The following is a 22839-nucleotide window of genomic DNA, read 5'->3' on the forward strand; positions in this document are numbered from 1 at the left end:
ACTTATATACACAGTCACATGACTTATATACACAGTCACATGACTTATATACACTGTCACAAGACTTATATACACTGTCACATGACTTATATACACTGTCACATGACTTATATACACTGTCACATGACTTATATACACAGTCACATGACTTATATACACTGTCACATGACTTATATACACTGTCACATGACTTATATACACAGTCACATGACTTATATACACAGTCACATGACTTATATACACTGTCACAAGACTTATATACACTGTCACATGACTTATATACACTGTCACATGACTTATATACACTGTCACATGACTTATATACACTGTCACATGACTTATATACACAGTCACATGACTTATATACACTGTCACATGACTTATATACACAGTCACATGACTTATATACACTGTCACATGACTTATATACACTGTCACATGACTTATATACACAGTCACATGACTTATATACACTGTCACATGACTTATATACACTGTCACATGACTTATATACACAGTCACATGACTTATATACACAGTCACATGACTTATATACACAGTCACATGACTTATATACACAGTCACATGACTTATATACACAGTCACATGACTTATATACACTGTCACATGACTTATATACACTGTCACATGACTTATATACACTGTCACATGACTTATATACACAGTCACATGACTTATATACACAGTCACATGACTTATATACACTGTCACATGACTTATATACACAGTCACATGACTTATATACACTGTCACATGACTTATATACACTGTCACATGACTTATATACACTGTCACATGACTTATATACACAGTCACATGACTTATATACACTGTCACATGACTTATATACACAGTCACATGACTTATATACACTGTCACATGACTTAAATACACTGTCACATGACTTATATACACAGTCACATGACTTATATACACAGTCACATGACTTATATACACAGTCACATGACTTATATACACAGTCACATGACTTATATACACTGTCACATGACTTATATACACAGTCACATGACTTATATACACAGTCACATGACTTATATACACTGTCACATGACTTATATACACAGTCACATGACTTATATACACAGTCACATGACTTATATACACTGTCACATGACTTATATACACAGTCACATGACTTATATACACAGTCACATGACTTATATACACTGTCACATGACTTATATACACAGTCACATGACTTATATACACAGTCACATGACTTATATACACAGTCACATGTCCTCACACACACACTCATGCTGCTTGCTAGTCTTGTCAAACATCCTGCCACACACATCAAGTCCATCCTAGCCAACGCTCTGATGCTTAGAAAAACACACACACTGAGCAACAAACACACACTGAGCAACAAACACACAAACTGAACAACAAACACACACACACTGAGCAACAAACACACACTGAGCAACAAACACACAAACTGAACAACAAACACACACACACTGAGCAACAAACACACACTGAGCAACAAACACACAAACTGAACAACAAACACACACACACTGAGCAACAAACACACACTGAGCAACAAACTGAGCAACAAACACACACACACTGAGCAACAAACACACACACTGAGCAACAAACACACACTGAGCATTAAACACACACACTGAGCAACAAACACACGCTGAGCAACAACAAACACACACACTGAGCAACACACACACACACACACACACACACACACACACACACACACACACACACACACACACACACTCCACTCGCTCCATTAGAGATCAGTTGTGCCTTTTCAGCCAAAGAATAAATACGATAGTTTAATTGTTGCATTGATTGGACGTCAGTCAGAGAATATATGAAGTCAGTCACAGAATATATGAAGTCAGTCACAGAATATATGAAGTCAGTCACAGAATATATGAAGTCAGTCACAGAATATATGAAGTCAGTCACAGAATATATGAAGTCAGTCACAGAATATATGAAGTCAGTCACAGAATATATGAAGTCAGTCACAGAATATATGAAGTCAGTCACAGAATATATGAAGTCAGTCAGAGAATATATGAAGTCAGTCACAGAATATATGAAGTCAGTCAGAGAATATATGAAGTCAGTCACAGAATATATGAAGTCAGTCAGAGAATATATGAAGTCAGTCACAGAATATATGAAGTCAGTCACAGAATATATGAAGTCAGTCACAGAATATATGAAGTCAGTCAGAGAATATATGAAGTCAGTCACAGAATGCTAATCTGCTAGCGAGCATCACCTTTTTTTACCTGACGCCATTAACATTTTTTTCCAATTGCTTCCACACTAAATGTTTAATTTCCACAGAGTTAACACAACAAGTCCACACACAGTAAACAAAAACATTCTGCAGATTTGCCTAATATTAATATTAATAACTCATGTTACACATAGACTCTGCTTCACATTAATATTAATGCTTCATATTAATGCTTCATATTAATATTAATATTAATATTAATAACTCATGTTACACATAGACTCTGCTTCACAGCTTTTGCAAAATATAAATATAACTTTTTTATTGGTCTCAGATTTTAATTTGTACTGCATGTCATTGCTGACTACTATCGTATGTTACTGTACCTGACTGTGATGTTACTGTACCTGACTGTGGTGTTACTGTACCTGACTGTGATGTTACTGTACCTGACTGTGATGTTACTGTACCTGACTGTGGTGTTACTGTACCTGACTGTGGTGTTACTGTACCTGACTGTGATGTTACTGTACCTGACTGTGGTGTTACTGTACCTGACTGTGATGTTACTGTACCTGACTGTGGTGTTACTGTACCTGACTGTGATGTTACTGTACTTGACTGTGGTGTTACTGTACCTGACTGTGATGTTACTGTACCTGACTGTGATGTTACTGTACCTGACTGTGATGTTACTGTACCTGACTGTGGTGTTACTGTATCTGACTGTGATGTTACTGTACCTGACTATGGTATGTTACTGTACCTGACTGTGGTCAAAAGACATATTTTCAGTTTGCAGTTTGGTGATTATGTTGGTAATATTATGCAAATAGTGCATCCCAAATGTCATCCATCCATTAAATATACAAAAAAGGAGAACAAACAACAATCCATTTCAGTAATATCACTTTTCTGCAAAACTGAACTTTGTTGTAGAAATGTGCTTGTGTTGGGATTGTAATCATATACAGGTAAAAGCCAGTAAATTAGAATATTTTGAAAAACTTGATTTATTTCAGTAATTGCATTCAAAAGGTGTAACTTGTACATTATATTTATTCATTGCACACAGACTGATGCATTCAAATGTTTATTTCATCTAATTTTGATGATTTGAAGTGGCAACAAATGAAAATCCAAAATTCCGTGTGTCACAAAATTAGAATATTACTTAAGGCTAATACAAAAAAGGGATTTTTAGAAATGTTGGCCAACTGAAAAGTATGAAAATGAAAAATATGAGCATGTACAATACTCAATACTTGGTTGGAGCTCCTTTTGCCTCAATTACTGCGTTAATGCGGCGTGGCATGGAGTCGATGAGTTTCTGGCACTGCTCAGGTGTTATGAGAGCCCAGGTTGCTCTGATAGTGGCCTTCAACTCTTCTGCATTTTTGGGTCTGGCATTCTGCATCTTCCTTTTCACAATACCCCACAGATTTTCTATGGGGCTAAGGTCAGGGGAGTTGGCGGGCCAATTTAGAACAGAAATACCATGGTCCGTAAACCAGGCACGGGTAGATTTTGCGCTGTCTGCAGGCGCCAAGTCCTGTTGGAACTTGAAATCTCCATCTCCATAGAGCAGGTCAGCAGCAGGAAGCATGAAGTGCTCTAAAACTTGCTGGTAGACGGCTGCGTTGACCCTGGATCTCAGGAAACAGAGTGGACCGACACCAGCAGATGACATGGCACCCCAAACCATCACTGATGGTGGAAACTTTACACTAGACTTCAGGCAACGTGGATCCTGTGCCTCTCCTGTCTTCCTCCAGACTCTGGGACCTCGATTTCCAAAGGAAATGCAAAATTTGCATGGTTGGGTGATGGTTTGGGGTGCCATGTCATCTGCTGGTGTCGGTCCACTCTGTTTCCTGAGATCCAGGGTCAACGCAGCCGTCTACCAGCAAGTTTTAGAGCACTTCATGCTTCCTGCTGCTGACCTGCTCTATGGAGATGGAGATTTCAAGTTCCAACAGGACTTGGCGCCTGCACACAGCGCAAAATCTACCCGTGCCTGGTTTACGGACCATGGTATTTCTGTTCTAAATTGGCCCGCCAACTCCCCTGACCTTAGCCCCATAGAAAATCTGTGGGGTATTGTGAAAAGGAAGATGCAGAATGCCAGACCCAAAAACGCAGAAGAGTTGAAGGCCACTATCAGAGCAACCTGGGCTCTCATAACACCTGAGCAGTGCCAGAAACTCATCCACTCCATGCCACGCCGCATTAACGCAGTAATTGAGGCAAAAGGAGCTCCAACCAAGTATTGAGTATTGTACATGCTCATATTTTTCATTTTCATACTTTTCAGTTGGCCAACATTTCTAAAAATCCCTTTTTTGTATTAGCCTTAAGTAATATTCTAATTTTGTGACACACGGAATTTTGGATTTTCATTTGTTGCCACTTCAAATCATCAAAATTAAATGAAATAAACATTTGAATGCATCAGTCTGTGTGCAATGAATAAATATAATGTACAAGTTACACCTTTTGAATGCAATTACTGAAATAAATCAAGTTTTTCAAAATATTCTAATTTACTGGCTTTTACCTGTAATGTATATCATGCAAATATGACGAGCAGCAAAGTAGAAGCCATCAATGTTGTGGTTTGGGGAGCTAGCTCCTTGATGCTAACATGCTAACTAGCCCCTGATGGTCCTGCAAGTCAGTGTGAGCTTCAGGCAGGAAGAACTGTCAACTCATCTTCTTTACATGACATCTTTTTCATATTTCATCTAAAGTGACGCCAACATCAATGTTTAAAAATGGGTTCAGCAGACATTTGTCATGTTTGTTTCTCCGCACTGCAGCTGGCTCTCAAAGCCAAGACAAGTGTGGAAGTCGTGCGTCTGCAAGGAACATGAAAATGTGTTTGAGTGTCGCTAAGATGGATCCCTTCTGAAGGCGTCTTTGACCTTCAGTTGTGGACCACAGCTGTGGTAAACATCTCATCTTATGGATGTCAAGCTGTGGTAAACATCTCATCTTATGGATGTCAAGCTGTGGTAAACATCTCATCTTATGGATGTCAAGCTGTGGTAAACATCTCATCTTATGGATGTCAAGCTGTGGTAAACATCTCATCTTATGGATGTCAAGCTGTGGTAAACATCTCATCTTATGGATGTCACACATGTCAAGCTCATGAATGTTTGTGTGCGGGAAAGAAACTGACACTTACCAAATATTTGGGGGGTTGTTGGAGAGTCTGGAGGTCACCTTTCAGTCGTACGCCTTTGGGGGTCCACGCTGTCGTCTGCTGGTGGCTCCGCCTCTCGGGTCATGGCGTCTACCGGGCAGACAAGAAGGTTTTCAAACATCTCCAAGTCCTTCTCATCATCCTTCTTTATTTACGTCTTAATCAAGGACGTGCTTGAACCAGCGCTCTTCCCCGGCTGGATAATATCTGTCAGAGGAACGTCTTCAGGCCTTATATAGTCTGACTCTGCTGCTGCACGCTGCAACAGAACCCTAACCCTAGAACCTCCTTCCTCCTCCAGAACGTCCAGCACAAGGAGACCTTCACTAGAATGTATAGAAGGTTCCACTGCTCATCAGCTGGACCGCCAGGGAGGGAGGGACGGAGAGCGAGCGAGCGAGAGAGAGAGAGAGAGAGAGAGAGAGAGAGAGAGAGAGAGAGAGAGAGAGAGAGAGAGAGAGAGAGAGATGAAAGAAGACCAGGTGTGTCCTACAGGTGTGTCATGTTCACCTTCAAACTGAGCCTCAAAAAGGTCAATGAAGAAAACAAGAGGAAGTTGTGTGACATTTCTTCTAATGATTCTACATCTCATCATCATGCTCAACATGCAGGTTGTTGTTGTTGTTGTTGTTGTTGTTGTTGTTGTTGTTGTTGTTGTTGTTGAACCCCTTTGACATAAGTCTGCCAATACTGCAGGTGTGTGCCATTTGGCAACACACCTCGTTGTGTCTTCAGCTTCCATGCTAACGAGCGGTGTGTCTCACATCATCTGCTGTGGACACGTCCTCCTAAGAACCAAGTGGTAAAGTCTTCTGTGGTCTGACGAGTCCACATTTCTAATTGTTTTTGGAAAGTGTGAACCAAAGAGGAAAAGAAGCATGGGGACTGTTCTAGGGTGAAAGTGTAAAAGGCAGCATGTGTGATGGTATGGGGGTGTATTAGTGTGTGATGGTATGTGGGTGTATTAGTGTGTGATGGTATGGGGGTGTATTAGTGGCCAAGACATGTGTAACTTACACATCTGTGAAGGCACCATTAATGCTGAAAGGTACATACAACATACGTTGTTATCATAGACGCCCCTGCTTATTTCAGCAAGACAATGTCAAGCCAGGTGTTACAACAGCGTGGCTTCATAGTGTCACGACGTGGACTATGGAGCAGCTTGCTACGAGGCTTTTGCAACTCGCTGTGTGGATTGCTTTCCCGAGATGCAAAACAACTGGACTGGACATCGGATGAAGGTAGATACATGATTTCATCTCTTACTATAAAAAGAACAAACAAATGGCGCGCACAAGGCGGAGATACAAACTTGGATAAGAAACAAAAACTAACACAAAGGCAGAAACTATGAACATGAAACAAAACTCGCTAACTGTGACATGAAAATCAAAACTTACGTGGCATGGCATGAAGCATGAACTATGAACAGGCATGAGTATCAGAAGTATTGTCGCCAGGCCGACTGCCTGGCAACAACAAGCTTCAATAATAAAGAGATGATTAATGACAGGTGCGTGAGTCCGGACACATGACAGGTGAAACTAATGGTCGTCATGGAAACAAAACAAGGGAGTGAAAAAACAAGAACTAAAAGTGTCCAAAAACCAAACAGAACATAGCCAAACAAAACATGATCACAAAGACCTGACACATAGTAAAAGAGTGCAGGTACTAGACTGGCCTGCCTGTAGTCCAGACATTGAAAACATGTGAAGGCTAAAATATGAGAAGGGAGACTGTTGAACAACTTAAGCTGAACATCAAGCAAGAATGGGAAAGAATTCCACTTCAAAAATGTGTCTCCTCAGTTCCCAAACCTTTACTGAGTGTTGTTAAAAGGAAAAGTTATGTAACACAGTGGTGAACATGCCTTTTTTGACATGTGTTGCTGCCATTCCATTCTAAGTTCATGATTATTTGCTAAAAAGAACAAAGTTTCTCAGTGTGAACATGAAAGATCTTGTCTTTGCAGTCGATTCAATTGAATAGAAGTTGAAAAGGATTTGTTGTATTCTCTTTTTATTTATGCAGGTGTAGAACATGAAACATGATCATCATGCAGGTGTAGAACATGATCATCATGCAGGTGTAGAACATGATCATCATGCAGGTGTAGAACATCATCATCATGCAGGTGTAGAACATGATCATTATGCAGGTGTAGAACATGATCATCATGCAGGTGTAGAACATGATCATCATGCAGGTGTAGAACATGATCATCATGCAGGTGTAGAACATGATCATCATGCAGGTGTAGAACATGATCATCATGCAGGTGTAGAACATGATCATCATGCAGGTGTAGAACATGATCATCATGCAGGTGTAGAACATGATCATCATGCAGGTGTAGAACATCATAATCATGCAGGTGTAGAACATGATCATTATGCAGGTGTAGAACATGATCATCATGCAGGTGTAGAACATGATCATCATGCAGGTGTAGAACATGATCATCATGCAGGTGTAGAACATGATCATCATGCAGGTGTAGAACATGATCATCATGCAGGTGTAGAACATGATCATCATGCAGGTGTAGAACATGATCATCATGCAGGTGTAGAACATGATCATCATGCAGGTGTAGAACATGATCATCATGCAGGTGTAGAACATGATCATCATGCAGGTGTAGAACATGATCATTATGCAGGTGTAGAACATGATCATCATGCAGGTGTAGAACATGATCATCATGCAGGTGTAGAACATGATCATCATGCAGGTGTAGAACATGATCATCATGCAGGTGTAGAACATGATCATCATGCAGGTGTAGAACATGATCATCATGCAGGTGTAGAACATGATCATCATGCAGGTGTAGAACATGATCATCATGCAGGTGTAGAACATGATCATCATGCAGGTGTAGAACATGATCATCATGCAGGTGTAGAACATGATCATCATGCAGGTGTAGAACATGATCATCATGCAGGTGTAGAACATGATCATTATGCAGGTGTAGAACATGATCATCATGCAGGTGTAGAACATGATCATCATGCAGGTGTAGAACATGATCATCATGCAGGTGTAGAACATGATCATCATGCAGGTGTAGAACATGATCATCATGCAGGTGTAGAACATGATCATCATGCAGGTGTAGAACATGATCATCATGCAGGTGTAGAACATGATCATGATCATCATGCAGGTGTAGAACGTAATGGGAACTAGAAGTCAGGTTGCATACGTGATAAATGAAAGGTGAAGTCATTAAAGAGGCTTCACTTCCTGCTCGCACATCAAATGACTTCAGCAGAAATACTTTTCATTTCCCAAAGTTCAAAGTGAGCGTATGAAAAGTCAAAAAGGGGCCAACCAGGAAGAGAAAAACACCTGCTTCAATGATTGACACGTCACCTGCACTCGTAGTGTCAAAGTCACATGGCCAACAATAAGAGGCTGAAGATAAACTGACCTTTAAAGGGTCTGCTTGCAACTTCCTCACAGTTACATTTTCCAAAGCAAAACATATAAGACGGACACCAGCGGCTAGCTAATGTTAGCATTACTTTTCACGATCACTAAGTTTGTGCAGCAACATTTTACAATAAAATGCTTGGTTTTTACGGACATCACTCACCTGGTCTGGTCAACACCTGTGTGCAGAGAGGGTGTGCACACGTACACAGCAGTCCAAATAACTATTTATATAACAATATATACACACATATATATATATATATATATATACAGTAGACCTCCTCCAGGGACAATACTACAGTAGACCTCCTCCAGGGACAATACTACAGTAGACCTCCTCCAGGGACAATACCACAGTAGACCTCCTCCAGGGACAATACCACAGTAGACCTCCTCCAGGGACAATACTACAGTAGACCTCCTCCAGGGACAATACCACAGTAGACCTCCTCCAGGGACAATACCACAGTAGACCTCCTCCAGAGACAATACTACAGTAGACCTCCTCCAGGGACAATACTACAGTAGACCTCCTCCAGGGACAATACTACAGTAGACCTCCTCCAGGGACAATACCACAGTAGACCTCCTCCAGGGACAATACCACAGTAGACCTCCTCCAGGGACAATACTACAGTAGACCTCCTCCAGAGACAATACTACAGTAGACCTCCTCCAGGGACAATACTACAGTAAACCTCCTCCAGGGACAATACTACAGTAAACCTCCTCCAGGGACAATACTACAGTAGACCTCCTCCAGGGACAATACTACAGTAGACCTCCTCCAGAGACAATACCACAGTAGACCTCCTCCAGAGACAATACTACAGTAGACCTCCTCCAGGGACAATACCACAGTAGACCTCCTCCAGGGACAATACCACAGTAGACCTCCTCCAGGGACAATACTACAGTAGACCTCCTCCAGGGACAATACTACAGTAGACCTCCTCCAGGGACAATACTACAGTAGACCTCCTCCAGAGACAATACTACAGTAGACCTCCTCCAGGGACAATACTACAGTAAACCTCCTCCAGGGACAATACTACAGTAGACCTCCTCCAGAGACAATACTACAGTAGACCTCCTCCAGGGACAATACCACAGTAGACCTCCTCCAGGGACAATACCACAGCAAGTCTACTTGGACAGACTTTAGAGTAGTCAGCGTGCAGCTTGTAGATTTATGCCGCACTACTTTAGCCTGAACCGCACTTCCCCAAGTGCCGGCAGCACTCGTGCGTGTAGACAGGACAGGACTTGTGTTGCCAGACAATATTGTCTGTGTTCAGTGGATCTATCCTGCTGCACACGGACTACTCTAAAGTTAACTTGCTATTAGAGTCGGGAAGAAAGCCAAAGAAAAATAGGAGTGGAGGGCGTAGACCTGGACCTGGTAAAGTAGATCTGATTCCTTCGTCTTATAATAGATCATAAAATGCATTCTCATATGAAAAATATCAATCAATCAATCTTTATTTATATAGCCCTAAATCACAAGTGTCTCAAAGGGCTGCACAAGCCACAACGACATCCTCGGTACAAAGCCCACATATGCAATAAGTTGGGAAATGATTAGAAAATGACAAAAGTGAAGTTCATTCACAAACTGCTCATGAGGACGATACATAACCGATGTGCGCAAATATCCATTCAAATCCAAATTTATTCTGATTCTAAATCAATTCTAATTTTCAGGGATCAATGAAAAAACATATATTGTGAATAGTTCTTTAAAGAATACATTTTTGGATGAAACACATGAAACTATTGTCAAGATAATTGTTGTTTATTCTTCTTTTAGGCAGAGCAAAGAATGAGTGCATGTGAGCTGTCTGCTTGATATTTTTATCTACTTGATCTATTTTTATCTTGCAATTTGGTTGCACCATGACAATAAAGATATATTCTATTCTATTCTTCTTTTAGTATTGCATGGACTAAATATAATAAAATATTTGTGTGTCTTCCTAATTGTTTAGAAATGTCTCTGCTAAGTATTATAAACTAGGACTGCTCTATTTTCTTTTTTTATAGGTTGATTAACATTCTGTGATTTTTGATAATAAAAAAAATATATACAAATTTTTTTAGCCAACATTGTCGTACGTCAGCAATAATGTTTTACTGTCATTTATATACAAAATACTTTATTACTCCTTTTGAATTGAATCATTTCATTCCCCTCAGAATGGGAATGAAATGGTGCTCACAATGTTGTTATATCAACTTTATTACATCTAAAATACTGAAATTCAATCATTTGGTATATTTGACAACAGCAGAAAAGATGCACAAAACGCCAACTATTGACAGCAAGTGTGGCCAGGTGTGGCCAGGTGTGGCCAGGTGTGACTAGGTGTGGCCAGGTGTGGCCAGGTGTGGCCAGGTGTGGCTAGGTGTGGCCAGGTGTGGCCAGGTGTGGCCAGGTGTGGCCAGGTGTGGCCAGGTGTGGCCAGGTGTGGCCAGGTGCCAATCGGCCGCAGCTGAGAGGAAACAGCACTCAGGGAGACAAGCAGGAAACTGACTCAAAATAAGAGCACTGACAGGAAATAAAAACAAACACAGGAAAAACCAAAACATAACTAAACTGTCAGTGACAAACCTGACAAGTAGTAGTACTAGTAGAGTAGTAGTAGTAGTAGTAGAGTAGTAGTAGTACTAGTAAAGTAGTAGTACTAGTAGAGTAGTAGTAGTACTAGTAGAGTAGTAGTAGTAGTAGTAGAGTAGTAGCAGTACTAGTAGAGTAGTAGTAGTACTAACATGTATTAACATGATCCGCTTTAAGAAAGAAATGACTGAATCTTACTGATAAATGAGACATTGTCTATCAATGATCAGCAAACTATGTCAACTGCAAGGAATGAAGAAGTATCTCTTCATGTGAACTGTGTTCCATCCATCTTCTGACACTTAGCCCAGGTGGGGTCGCGGGGGCAGCAGCCTAAGCAGAGAAGCCCAGACTTCCCTCTCCCCAGCCACTTAGTCCAGCTCCTCCTGGGGATCCCCAGAAGTTCACGGACTACAAAGGCAGCCAAATACACATCAGCAGGTACCAGAAGGTAAGAAAAGTTGCTTTTGCATAATATGGTGAAACAAAACACCAGATAATATGTCTTACCTTATACACACCATAATTATACTCCTATGTTGAAGATAATATGTCTTACCTTATACACACCATAATAATACTCCTATGTTGAAGATAATATGTCTTATCTTATACACACACCATAATAATACTCCTATGTTGAAGATAATATGTCTTACCTTATACACACCATAATAATACTCCTATGTTGAAGATAATATGTCTTACCTTATACACACCATAATAATACTCCTATGGTGAAGATAATATGTCTTACCTTATACACACCATAATAATACTCCTATGTTGAAGATAATATGTCTTATCTTATACACACACCATAATAATACTCCTATGTTGAAGATAATATGTCTTACCTTATACACACCATAATAATACTCCTATGTTGAAGATAATATGTCTTACCTTATACACACCATAATAATACTCCTATGGTGAAGATAATATGTCTTACCTTATACACACCATAATAATACTCCTATGTTGAAGATAATATGTCTTACCTTATACACACAGCATAATAATACTCCTATGTTGAAGATAATATGTCTTACCTTATACACACCATAATAATACTCCTATGGTGAAGATAATATGTCTTACCTTATACACACACCATAATAATACTCCTATGTTGAAGATAATATGTCTTACCTTATACACACACCATAATAATACTCCTATGTTGAAGCACAGTACAATCCATCAAGCGGTGTGGCTTCATAGCTTACCAAAGTCCTACTAAAACATGTTGATGATTTTTGTGCGCCGTGTAATGTTCTGTATTTTCAATGGAATATAAAACATGTTGCTGTTGTTTACTTGAGTCATATTGCAGTCTACACGTATCTCTTATGTGTGACTGCTATCATATTGCAGTCTACACGTATCTCTTATGTGTGACTGCCATCATATTGCAGTCTACACGGATCTCTTATGTGTGACTGCCATCATATTGCAGTCTACACGTATCTCTTATGTGTGACTGCCATCATATTGCAGTCTACACGTATCTCTTATGTGTGACTGCCATCATATTGCAGTCTACACGTGTCTCTTATGTGTGACTGCCATCATATTGCAGTCTACACGTATCTCTTATGTGTGACTGCCATCATCTTGCAGTCTACACGTATCTCTTATGTGTGACTGCCATCATATTGCAGTCTACACGTATCTCTTTTGTGTGACTGCCATCATATTGCAGTCTACACGTATCTCTTATGTGTGACTGCCATCATATTGCAGTCTACACGTATCTCTTATGTGTGACTGCCCTCATATTGCAGTCTACACGTATCTCTTATGTGTGACTGCCATCATATTGCGGTCTACACATATCTCTTATGTGTGACTGCCATCATATTGCAGTCTACTCGTATCCCTTATGTGTGACTGCCATCATATTGCAGTCTACACGTATCTCTTATGTGTGACCGCCCTCATATTGCGGTCTACACGTATTTCTTATGTGTGACTGCCATCATATTGCATTGTACATGTATCTCTTATGTGTGACTGCCATCATATTGCGATCTATGCGTATCTCTTATGTGTGACTGTCATCATATTGCAGTCTACATGTATCTCTTATGTGTGACTGCCATCTACTGGTCACACTTATTATTTCACCATGTACCAAATAAAATAGCTTCGAGGTCGGTAAGCAAAAGCAGTATTATTCTGTAAATTAGGTGCACCGGGTTATAAGGCGCACTGTCCAGTTTTGAGGGATAAAAAAGATTTTAAGTGTGCCTTACGGTCCAGAAAATATTAGAGGTTTTTAGACCTTTTTTAAAAGCATCCACCGTCTGTGGGGCCCTGAGGTGGTCAGGAAGGGTGTTCCACAGATGGGAACCGGCAGCTTCAAAAGCGGACGGTACTGTTGGCCCGAGCGGACGGTACTGTTGGCCCGAACGGGCCCTAGCTGAGGTATGAGGAGGTGGGTGAGGTAAGTGCAGAGAGTGGTGGGTGTGGTCCTGGCTAAGGTGTGTGGTGTGAGGAGGTGGGTGAGGTCAACTCTGCTTCTTCCAACTCCTTTTGGAACATGTTCCACACTGCACTTGTGTGCATGTTTGAAATCAACTAAAGCGTCAGCATAATAGATGAGCTACTCACTTTTGTCCAAGAGGTACGCACAAGAGGTACGTACAAGAGGTACGTACAAGAGGTATGTACAAGAGATATGTACAAGAGGTACGTACAAGAGGTATGTACAAGAGGTACGTACAAGAGGTATGTACAAGAGATATGTACAAGAGGTACGTACAAGAGGTATGTACAAGAGATATGTACAAGAGGTACGTACAAGAGGTATGTACAAGAGGTATGTACAAGTGGTATGTACAAGAGGTATGTACAAGAGGTACGTACAAGAGGTATGTACAAGAGGTACGTAGAAGAGGTATGTACAAGAGGTACGTACAAGAGGTACGTACAAGAGGTATGTACAAGAGATATGTACAAGAGGTACGTACAAGAGGTACGTACAAGAGGTACGTACAAGAGGTACGTACAAGAGGTATGTACAAGAGGTATGTACAAGAGATATGTACAAGAGGTATGTACAAGAGGTATGTACAAGAGGTATGTACAAGAGGTATGTCCAAGAGGCCAGAAAGTGGACTTGGACTGGATTGAAAGCAACTGGCAAGTGCAACTTGCACAAGCTGAAACATTCCACTTGATGTGTGACACCGCTTGTGTCGTCTTACGTCATCTTCCCAGAAACTAAGAATCACAAACACTTCTTGCATTTGTCTCCTGACAGAGTCAGACTAAACCTCTTCTGTCGCTAAATATTCTTCTTCCAGCGGCCGCTTGACAACAAATATGACTAACCTTTGGAGGGGATAGTCTTAGTACTCTTGTGGTACACTCCACTTGTACGCAGATAGTCTTAGTACTCTTGTGGTACACTCCACTTGTACGCAGATAGTCTTAGTACTCTTGTGGTACACTCCACTTGTACGCAGATAGTCTTAGTACTCTTGTGGTACACTCCACTTGTACGCAGATAGTCTTAGTACTCTTGTGGTACACTCCACTTGTACACAGATAGTCTTAGTACTCTTGTGGTACACTCCACTTGTACACAGATAGTCTTAGTACTCTTGTGGTACACTCCACTTGTACGCAGATAGTCTTAGTACTCTTGTGGTACACTCCACTTGTACGCAGATAGTCTTAGTACTCTTGTGGTACACTCCACTTGTATGCAGATAGTCTTAGTACTTATGTGGTACACTCCACTTGTACGCAGATAGTCTTAGTACTTATGTGGTACACTCCACTTGTACGCAGATAGTCTTAGTACTCTTGTGGTACACTCCACTTGTACGCAGATAGTCTTAGTACTCATGTGGTACACTCCACTTGTACGCAGATAGTCTTAGTACTTATGTGGTACACTCCACTTGTACGCAGATAGTCTTAGTACTCTTGTGGTACACTCCACTTGTACGCAGATAGTCTTAGTACTCTTGTGGTACACTCCACTTGCACGCAGATAGTCTTAGTACTCTTGTGGTACACTCCACTTGCACGCAGATAGTCTTAGTACTCTTGTGGTACACTCCACTTGTACGCAGATAGTCTTAGTACTCTTGTGGTACACTCCACTTGTACGCAGATAGTCTTAGTACTCTTGTGGTACACTCCACTTGTACGCAGATAGTCTTAGTACTCTTGTGGTACACTCCACTTGTACGCAGATAGTCTTAGTACTCTTGTGGTACACTCCACTTGTACGCAGATAGTCTTAGTACTTATGTGGTACACTCCACTTGTACGCAGATAGTCTTAGTACTCTTGTGGTACACTCCACTTGTACGCAGATAGTCTTAGTACTCTTGTGGTACACTCCACTTGTACGCAGATAGTCTTAGTACTTATGTGGTACACTCCACTTGTACGCAGATAGTCTTAGTACTCTTGTGGTACACTCCACTTGTACGCAGATAGTCTTAGTACTCTTGTGGTACACTCCACTTGTACGCAGATAGTCTTAGTACTCTTGTGGTACACTCCACTTGTACGCAGATAGTCTTAGTACTTATGTGGTACACTCCACTTGTACGCAGATAGTCTTAGTACTCTTGTGGTACACTCCACTTGTACGCAGATAGTCTTAGTACTTATGTGGTGCACTCCACTTGTACGCAGATAGTCTTAGTACTCTTGTGGTACACTCCACTTGTACGCAGATAGTCTTAGTACTTATGTGGTACACTCCACTTGTACGCAGATAGTCTTAGTACTCTTGTGGTACACTCCACTTGTATGCAGATAGTCTTAGTACTCTTGTGGTACACTCCACTTGTACGCAGATAGTCTTAGTACTCTTGTGGTACACTCCACTTGTACGCAGATAGTCTTAGTACTTATGTGGTGCACTCCACTTGTACGCAGATAGTCTTAGTACTCTTGTGGTACACTCCACTTGTACGCAGATAGTCTTAGTACTTATGTGGTACACTCCACTTGTACGCAGATAGTCTTAGTACTCTTGTGGTACACTGCACTTGTACGCAGATAGTCTTAGTACTCTTGTGGTACACTCCACTTGTATGCAGATAGTCTTAGTACTCTTGTGGTACACTCCACTTGTACGCAGATAGTCTTAGTACTCTTGTGGTACACTCCACTTGTACGCAGATAGTCTTAGTACTCTTGTGGTACACTCCACTTGTACGCAGATAGTCTTAGTACTTATGTGGTACACTCCACTTGTACGCAGATAGTCTTAGTACTCTTGTGGTACACTCCACTTGTACGCAGATAGTCTTAGTACTCTTGTGGTACACTCCACTTGTACGCAGATAGTCTTAGTACTTATGTGGTACACTCCACTTGTACGCAGATAGTCTTAGTACTCTTGTGGTACACTCCACTTGTACGCAGATAGTCTTAGTACTCTTGTGGTACACTCCACTTGTACGCAGATAGTCTTAGTACTCTTGTGGTACACTCCACTTGTACGCAGATAGTCTTAGTACTTATGTGGTACACTCCACTTGTACGCAGATAGTCTTAGTACTCTTGTGGTACACTCCACTTGTACGCAGATAGTCTTAGTACTTATGTGGTGCACTCCACTTGTACGCAGATAGTCTTAGTACTCTTGTGGTACACTCCACTTGTACGCAGATAGTCTTAGTACTTATGTGGTACACTCCACTTGTACGCAGATAGTCTTAGTACTCTTGTGGTACACTCCACTTGTATGCAGATAGTCTTAGTACTCTTGTGGTACACTCCACTTGTATGCAGATAGTCTTAGTACTCTTGTGGTACACTCCACTTGTACGCAGATAGTCTTAGTACTTATGTGGTGCACTCCACTTGTACGCAGATAGTCTTAGTACTCTTGTGGTACACTCCACTTGTACGCAGATAGTCTTAGTACTTATGTGGTACACTCCACTTGTACGCAGATAGTCTTAGTACTCTTGTGGTACACTGCACTTGTACGCAGATAGTCTTAGTACTCTTGTGGTACACTCCACTTGTATGCAGATAGTCTTAGTACTCTTGTGGTACACTCCACTTGTACGCAGATAGTCTTAGTACTCTTGTGGTACACTCCACTTGTACGCAGATAGTCTTAGTACTCTTGTGGTACACTCCACTTGTACGCAGATAGTCTTGGTACTCTTGTGGTACACTGCACTTGTACGCAGATAGTCTTAGTACTCTTGTGGTACACTCCACTTGTACGCAGATAGTCTTAGTACTCTTGTGGTACACTCCACTTGTATGCAGATAGTCTTAGTACTCTTGTGGTACACTCCACTTGTACGCAGATAGTCTTAGTACTCTTGTGGTACACTCCACTTGTACGCAGATAGTCTTAGTACTCTTGTGGTACACTCCACTTGTACGCAGATAGTCTTAGTACTCTTGTGGTACACTCCACTTGTACGCAGATAGTCTTGGTACTCTTGTGGTACACTGCACTTGTACGCAGATAGTCTTAGTACTCTTGTGGTACACTCCACTTGTACGCAGATAGTCTTAGTACTCTTGTGGTACACTCCACTTGTATGCAGATAGTCTTAGTACTCTTGTGGTACACTCCACTTGTACGCAGATAGTCTTAGTACTCTTGTGGTACACTCCACTTGTATGCAGATAGTCTTAGTACTCTTGTGGTACACTCCACTTGTACGCAGATAGTCTTAGTACTCTTGTGGTACACTCCACTTGTACGCAGATAGTCTTGGTACTTACATTATGTGGTACACTCTGCTTGTACGTAGAAGACTAATTGTGTGATGCAGCAAAAGAGGAGAGAAGGAGGAAGAATGCGGGAGAAGTGTGTTCGTAGTTGACAAGAGGAATTATTTTTTCCTGAACATTTCTTTAAAGTCCATCCATAACTTTTGTAGTTCTGTTTCTAACAAACAGACAAACAAACCCTGGTGAAAACCTCACCTCTTTGGCGTTTCCAAAGCGAGCGGTGAGAGCGCAGACTCTGCACACCGAGAAAAAATATGAGCAGCTACTTGGTAGACCATCACCCGGAAAAGAGTTTTGAAACCAATGGAGCTAAACATCATATTTTGAGGTACCGTATTTTTTGGACTATAAATCGCTCCAGAGTATAAGTCGCATCGGCCGAAAATGCATAATAAAGAAGGAAAAAAACATATATAAGTCGCACTGGAGTATAAGTTGGGGGAAATGTATTTGATAAAAGCCAACAGCAAGAATAGACATTTGAAAGGCAATTTAAAATAAATAAACAGGCTGAATAAGTGTACGTTATATGAGGCATAAATAACCAACTGGTATGTTAACGTAACATATTATGGTAAGAGTCATTCAAATAACTATAACATATAGAACATGCTATACAATCTGTCACTCCTAATCGCTAAATCCCATGAAATCTTATACGTCTAGTCTCTTACGTGAATGACATCAATAATATTATAATGTGTTGATCATTTCACACATAAGTCGCTCCTGAGTATAAGTCGCACCCCCGGCCAAACTATGAGAAAAACTGCCACTTATAGTCCGAAAAATACGGTATTTATATTCTTAAAAGTTCAATTGTCAGACATTTGCTTGAAACAGTGGACGTTTCCACACAATTATCTGCACTTCAAAATAAATGTTTGTAGTAATAAATAATGATATCATTTTAGCATAATTGATTACAGTAAGTGTGTTTATCCTAAACATTCCTGACACTTCATTTGACACACTATAGCATTTTTACCAAGTCTTTTTTTGGGGGGCGACAATTCCACAATAATATCATACCATGGCCTTAATACCGAGATAATATCGTTCCGTGGGATTTTGATACCGTTACATCGCTGCTAACTATCATATACTGCACTTTTCCTAATATAGCATTCTGTACAACTGTAAATGGTTAGTTTTAAAGCAACACACATGTAAAAGGTCACACAATACAGCCTGGACTCGAGGGTGTGAGGTATTTGCAACACTCATCAAGATAAGCCAGCAAAGAAGCTGCAGTCAAAAGGGGCGAGCACAATCTCAACCCCTGTTTGAAAAAGTAGGAGCATCTTTGGGGAGAGTTTAAAGGAACATGCGAAGGAGAGAAAGTTCTCCTCCCATCAACAGAACAGATGCCATGGACCACATTCCACAACGTAACGTTAAGAAGTGGGATGTGGGGACACAAACCTTAGCAACATTAGCATAGCTATGTGAGCTACATGCTAACATTGCAGTCACCTTTTAACAGCAACATCATGCTAGGTTAACCTTTTCGCTGAGGAAAAACCAAATGATCAAACTTAAAGATCACATGTCTGTAACTGACTGAGGGCAGACCCCAGGGCTTTATTCTAAGATGTGTCGTGAAGCCTATCTTTTTTTCTCTTTTTTTTAAGCTATCCTCAATAAAGATCATCTAGCGAGGGCTGGGTTAGGGTTAGGGTTAGGGTTAGGGTTAGGGTTAGGGTGGGTGAAGAGCAGTCTCATGTCCATGAGGCAGGAACTGTTTTCCTTCAAGACTCTAAAAGCCAACATTTAAGCGTCTCTCCTCAAGTGGAGCAAAGAAGTGCGAGAGACGAGGATAACAAACAGCCTGCAGGGATCACAAACAGCCTGCAGGGATCATTTTACTCTTACAACATCATAAAAAAGTCCATTTGGAATAACAGAGGACTCTTACGGACACTAAAATTCTAGCATAAACAAACCATAATTCGCAGTTGGGGAATAAAGTAATAGTTTGGACTCAATATTTCAAATTCCATCTGTTTGTCTAAATAAATTGTTGAAAAAAAAGACTTTTGATCACTGGTTGCTGATTGAAATGACAAAATAAGGTCAGCAAAATATTTAAAGGGGAACTGCACTTTGTTAAATGTTGCCTATCAATCACAATCCTTATGAGACACAAGAACAATTATGTCTTTTTTTCTTATTATCGTTTGTAATAATCGTCTCATTCTCGGTGGTGAGCAATGCTGACAATCATTCTGCCTCTAAATCACTCTAAAGATGGAGCGAAAACCAGATTTGGCAGATGTTGTGCAACATGTATAATAACCAGGCTGTGGCGACATTGTTATTGTAAGAGTGAATACTGAGGAACTCTTTTTCTAGCGTACTAACACATGGCCACACTCACACTGCTACGGTGTTAGCAAGACTCAGGCTAGCTTCTGCTTCAGCAGTTGACTGGCTATTGAGTTTGGAATAGTTCATGCAAGATTATCAACCATGTATGTATCGTACCAGGTTGTGGTCATACGTTAGCAACTAGTGTGTATCGTACCAGGTTGTGGTCATACGTTAGCAACTAGTGTGTATCGTACCAGGTTGTGGTCATACGTTAGCAACTAGTGTGTATCGTACCAGGTTGTGGTCAAACGTTAGCAACCAGGTTGTGGTCATACGTTAGCAACTAGTGTGCATCGTACCAGGTTGTGGTCAAACGTTAGCAACTAGTGTGTATCGTACCAGGTTGTGGTCATACGTTAGCAACTAGTGTGTATCGTACCAGGTTGTGGTCATACCTTAGCAACTAGTGTGTATCATACCAGGTTGTGGTCAAACGTTAGCAACTAGTGTGTATCGTACCAGGTTGTGGTCATACGTTAGCAACTAGTGTGTATCGTACCAGGTTGTGGTCATACGTTAGCAACTAGTGTGTATCGTACCAGGTTGTGGTCAAACGTTAGCAACTAGTGTGTATCGTACCAGGTTGTGGTCATACGTTAGCAACTAGTGTGTATCGTACCAGGTTGTGGTCATACGTTAGCAACTAGTGTGTATCGTACCAGGTTGTGGTCATACGTTAGCAACTAGTGTGTATCGTACCAGGTTGTGGTCATACGTTAGCAACTAGAACTCTGCACCGACTGGAGCAGTGAATACTGCTAACTCTCACCTTGGACACGGCCACTTCGCTCGAACGACTAGTCAAGATGATAGTTTGTTCTCAACGTGTTTTACTTGAGGACTATTCTGAATTTACCCGCTCAACACGGAGTACAAGTCTTTGGCTGAAAGATTCAGTCATCCCATCAGTCGGCATACTGAGGGCGGACATTTTAAGTCATTGTTGCTGTCAAATGGACTGGACTCTCACACTATTATGTTAGATCCACTATGGACTGGACTCTCACACTATTATGTTAGATCCACTATGGACTGGACTCTCACACTATTATGTTAGATCCACTATGGACTGTACTCTCACACTATTATGTTAGATCCACTATGGACTGGACTCTCACACTATTATGTTAGATCCACTATGGACTTGACTCTCTCACTATTATGTTAGATCCACTATGGACTGGACTCTCACTATTATGTTAGATCCACTATGGACTGGACTCTCTCACTATTATGTTAGATCCACTATGGACTGGACTCTCACACTATTATGTTAGATCCACTATGGACTGGACTCTCTCACTATTATGTTAGATCCACTATGGACTGTACTCTCACACTATTATGTTAGATCCACTATGGACTGGACTCTCACACTATTATGTTAGATCCACTATGGACTGGACTCTCTAACTATTATGTTAGATCCACTATGGACTGGACTCTCACTATTATGTTAGATCCACTATGGACTGGACTCTCTCACTATTATGTTAGATCCACTATGGACTGGACTCTCACACTATTATGTTAGATCCACTATGGACTGGACTCTCTCACTATTATGTTAGATCCACTATGGACTGGACTCTCACACTATTATGTTAGATCCACTATGGACTGGACTCTCTCACTATTATGTTAGATCCACTATGGACTGGACTCTCACTATTATGTTAGATCCACTATGGACTGGACTCTCACTATTATGTTAGATCCACTATGGACTGGACTCTCACTATTATGTTAGATCCACTATGGACTGGACTCTCACTATTATGTTAGATCCACTATGGACTGGACTCTCATACTATTATGTTAGATCTACTATGGACTGGACTCTCTCACTATTATGTTAGATCCACTTTGGACTGGACTCTCACACTATTATGTTAGATCCACTATGAACTGGACTCTCACTATTATATTAGATCCACTATGGACTGGACTCTCACACTATTATGTTAGATCCACTATGGACTGGACTCTCACACTATTATGTTAGATCCACTATGGACTGGATTCTCACACTATTATGTTAGATCCACTATGGACTGGACTCTCACTATTATGTTAGATCCACTATGGACTGGACTCTCACTATTATGTTAGATCCACTATGGACTGGACTCTCACTATTATGTTAGATCCACTATGGACTGGACTCTCACTATTATGTTAGATCCA

General features: G+C 40.9%; 1 protein-coding gene across 2 annotated transcripts in view; it reads right to left on the minus strand.

Annotated features, from left to right (window-relative positions):
* Window positions 1-22839, minus strand: part of LOC140677960 (muscarinic acetylcholine receptor M3-like) — a 133286-nt gene that overhangs the window by 82225 nt on the left and 28222 nt on the right. The window contains exon 2 of one of the 2 annotated variants that reach the window (XM_072912743.1): window positions 5454-5561. The gene's annotated coding sequence lies outside the window, so the exon portion shown is untranslated. Of the gene's footprint in view, window positions 1-5453; window positions 5690-22839 lie in introns of those variants that run through there. The other variant, XM_072912742.1, reaches the window with a different exon arrangement.

This window comes from Nerophis lumbriciformis, unplaced genomic scaffold (genome assembly GCF_033978685.3).
Source record: "Nerophis lumbriciformis unplaced genomic scaffold, RoL_Nlum_v2.1 HiC_scaffold_58, whole genome shotgun sequence".
In the NCBI taxonomy this organism is placed as follows: Eukaryota; Metazoa; Chordata; class Actinopteri; order Syngnathiformes; family Syngnathidae; genus Nerophis; species Nerophis lumbriciformis.